Source organism: Juglans microcarpa x Juglans regia, chromosome 3S (genome assembly GCF_004785595.1).
Source record: "Juglans microcarpa x Juglans regia isolate MS1-56 chromosome 3S, Jm3101_v1.0, whole genome shotgun sequence".
NCBI classification, from domain to species: domain Eukaryota; kingdom Viridiplantae; phylum Streptophyta; class Magnoliopsida; order Fagales; family Juglandaceae; genus Juglans; species Juglans microcarpa x Juglans regia.
The window spans coordinates 20,632,331-20,636,607 of NC_054599.1; the positions used below are offsets into that span (position 1 = coordinate 20,632,331).

The 4,277-nt window shown below is 35.3% G+C and overlaps 1 non-coding gene across 1 annotated transcript; it reads right to left on the bottom strand.

The window, feature by feature from the left end:
- Positions 1-269: 269 nt before the first annotated feature.
- On the bottom strand, positions 270-377 carry LOC121258914. Its single transcript, XR_005939465.1, has one exon. It is a non-coding gene; the product is annotated as a small nucleolar RNA R71 (small nucleolar RNA).
- Positions 378-4,277: the final 3,900 nt, after the last annotated feature.

Consider the following 4,277-nt stretch of genomic DNA (forward strand, 5'->3'; position numbering starts at 1 on the left):
TTCAAACCTGGAATGATACCTTGAATACCTCATTTTCATGGCATGGAGTCTAAAAATCCATATTTGCATATAAAAGAGTTTGAGGAAGTTTGCTCAAATTTCATGGATCAAACTTGCACTAAGGAAGTGATTAGACTAAAATTGTTTCCATTTTCTCTTAAAGACGAAACTAAAACGTGGCTGAACTCTTTAAGGCCTAGAACTATATGAACTTGGCAAAAAATGCTAATCAAGTTCCTGAAAAAGTTTTTTCCAATGCATAGAACTAATGCCTTAAAGAGACAGATCATGAATTTTGCTCAAAAAGATGTTGAAACCTTCTATCAGTGTTGGGAGAGATTCAAGGACTTGTTAAATGCATGCCCTCACCATGGTTACGAAAATTGGCGTATTATTAGTTTTTTCTATGAGGGTTTGCAATAAAAAAAATGAAGCAATTTGTGGAAACCATATGTAATGGGGAATGTTTTTAACAAAGAACTTGAGGAAGCGTTCAAATATTTTGATTATCTGGCTGAAAATGCACAATCATGGAATACATCTGATATTTATGATAGGTGTAAAAATTTAAGGACCATCTCGGGGGTGGGAAATATAATTTGAATGAGGTAGATGATTTGAATGCTAGGTTAGCTATAATTTCTAAGAAGTTAGAAACCATAGAACTGAAGAAGGTGAATGAGGTACAAACTATACCTCAGATGACCAATAACTGTAGTATTTTTGAAGACCAAGGGCATTCAACTAATGATTGCCCAACCATCCCAGCCTTTAAGGAAGTTCTCTTAGATTAATCTAATGTTACAAATATGGTTTCTAAACCTTTTTCAGGTCCTTATTCGAACACCTACAACCCGGGATGGAAATCACCCTAATTTCAGTTAGAGAGGTGAACAAGCTGTTGTACTTGTGACCAACACAACTAGACCTTCACAATTTGCACCATACACAACCCAGGGGGCCGGGACCATCTCAATATGTCAACCACACGCTTCCAACTCAGAAAAAGAACCTTGAAGACACTGTCCAGCAGCTGATCACCAATTTTCAGCAATTCATGCAAAGCCAAGCTGCCATCAATAGTTGTAATTCATAAGCAATCACTAACATCTGAAATTCAATCGCCAAGTTGACCACAACGTTTAGTGCGTGCTCAAGAGAAATGAAAGTTCCCTGCACAACCTCAATCTAACCCCCAAGGCCAAAACCAGTAAATTCAAAGTTTAGATGGAGATTCCAATGTCAAGTAAGTCAAGGCTATTACAACTTTAAGAAATTGTAGGGTGATTGACATACCAGCCCAAAGAGTAGAAAATGATGGTAAAACTTCTAGACTTCCTCTTGAAAATGATGTACAAGACCCCTTAGAACCTAAAAAAGTTCCAAGTACTATACCCGCACCTTTTCTTCAAAGGCTAGTCCTTTTGCACAAAGACAAGCATCAAGCTGAAATCCTTGAGATTTTCAAGCAAGTTAGGATTAATATTCCTCTGTTAGATGCTATTCAATAAGTTCCTACCTATGCTAAATTCTTAAAAGATTTATGCACTGCAAAAAGAAAATTGAAAAATTGAATGTGCAAAAGAAAACTTTTCTTATTGAGCAAGTTAGTGACATTATCCAAACCAACACCCTTCCCAAATACAAAAACTCAAGATCCCCAACTATAGCTTGCATGATAAAGAGTTCAAAAATTGGCTAAACATTGTTAGACTTAAGTTCAAATGTGAACTTATTGCCTTATAATGTTTATGTTCGGCTTGGGTTGGGTGAGTTGAAATCTACTTCTATCACTTTGCAACTGGCTGATCGGTCTATTAAGATTCCTAGAAGTGTTGTGGAAGATGTTTTAGTTCAAGTAGACAATTCTACTACCCGGTAGACTTTGTGGTACTTGACATGCAATTGACTACTCATTCTACCTTCCAAGCACCTGTTATCTTAGGAAGACCTTTCTTAGCTACTTCTAATGCTCTTATAAATTGTAGAAGTGAAGTTTTAAAGTTGAGTTTTGAAAATATGACTTTGGAACTAAATATCTTCAATCCTTACAGGCAACCACAAGAAGTTGAGGAAGTTCATGAAATGAATTTAATGGAAACATTCATTGAAGAAAATTCTGCATCTTACTTTCAATTTACCGATTCTTTAGAGGAATTAAAAGATGATTTGAAATTATTTGATAAAGTTTATGACTCATCTCATGTTTCCTCAATAGGTTAGCAAGTTGTATCACCATGGAGATTAAAATTTGAGTAACTTCCACCCTTGACAACAACTCTCAAGCCTTTGAAGGAGCAATCTCCAACTTTGGACCTCAAACCTCTTTCATTGGAGCTGAAGTATGCCTTCTTAGGACCACAAAGCACCTTCCCTATGGTAATTTCTTCTCACTTAACTAGTAAATAAGAGGATAGGTTGCTAGATGTCCTTAGGAAGCATAAAAAGTCCATTGGGTGGACAATAGGTGATATAAAAGGTATAAGTCCCTTGGTGTGTATCCATAGAATTTATTTAGAAGATGATGCAAAGCCTTGTAGAAAAATACAAAGAAGGTTAAATCCTACAATGAAAGAGATAGTTAAAAATGAGGTGCTGAAATTGCTTGATGTAGGTATTATTTACCCCATCTCGAATAGCAAATGTGTTAGTCCTATTCAAGTAATGCCAAAGAAATCTGGGGTGACCGTGGTGAAAAATGAGAAAAATGAGCTAGTGTCTACACATGTAACCATAGGTTGGAGGATGTGTGTAGACTATAGGAAACTCAACTCAGCCACACGAAAAGATCATTTTCCATTGCCTTTTCTTGATCAAATTTTAGAAAAAGTTGTTGGACATGCTTTTTATTGTTTCTTGGATGGATTCTCCGGTTACTATCAACTGAAAATAGTACCAGATGATCAAGAAAAGATTACATTTACTTGCCCTTTCGATACCTTTGCCTTTAGGAGAATGCCTTTTGGTTTATGCAACGCACTAGCAACTTTTCAAATATGCATGCTTAGTATTTTTAGTGACATGATTGAGAACATCCTAGAAGTACTTATGGATGATTTTTCTGTATTTGGTGATTCATTTGAGAGTTGTTTAACTAATGTATAAGTTGTTTTGACCAGGTGTGAAAATAAGCAATTATTGCTTAATTGGGAGAAGTGTCATTTCATGGTCAACAAGGCATTATTCTTGGGCATATTGTTTCATCTAGAGAAACTGAAGTAGATAGAGCAAAATTTGAGTCAATTTCTAAACTTCCTACACCTAAGACAATAAAAGACATTAGATCTTTTCTTGGTCATGCTGGTTTTTATAGGAGGTTTATTAAGGATTTTAGTTCTATGTCAAAAAGCTTTTTTTTACTTAAAACTTTGCTAACTATTGGCCTTATTCTTCAACCTCCTAATTAGTCACTTTCTTTTGAAATTATGTGTGACACTAGTGATTTTGCTATAGGGGTTGTGCTTGGACAGCGTAGGTACAAACTTATGTCATTTACTGTATAAGTAAAACTTTAAATGATGTTCAAAAGAATTATTCTACTATTGAAGCTTAGGTGTTTGTTTCTTTGATTAAATCATAATTTTTCTACTACAAACTTTGTTCTCTTTCTTTCGTTGCAAAATTTTAGTTTTCATTTTACATTTCACACTATCAAACCCCATCTTAGAATGACACCTCTCATTTACAAATCACAAACCCTTTTCTACCTTTGTACATAATACATTTTACATTTTATTTTTAGTAGTATTAAAAATACAAAAACAATGTTCATGACAATCCTCATTTTTTCATATACTAAAACTGCATCCCACCAACACTTGACATAAACCCTTTGTCCATGTGGAATACGATCTTGGACTTATCCTTGATACAACTTGACTCTTTTACCCTTGAAAGAACACATTTGGAACCACGTCAAGGGCACCGTCAAAATACTATTCAATGACGAAAGCCTACTCAACAATGCATTTAACTAGATTCCCAGAAGGAGGTGGACAAGGAGGTGGACAAGTCACTTCACAGAGTGTAAGGTGATCCATGGAAAATCACATGAAAGTCACAGACCAAGCAGCAGTACTAGTATTACTCCTTTCTTTTGATGTAAAAATTGAGTATTAAAATATTGAGGAAGGTTAAAATGCAGTTTCCACGATTTATTAGCTGCAACACAAAAGACGTTAATCTGCCTTTTGGGAAGAATATAGCAGTTAGGAGGGAAGATGGGAGCAAAATGACTTTGGATAAACCGGTATCCCATTCATCTGACACAAAATGCC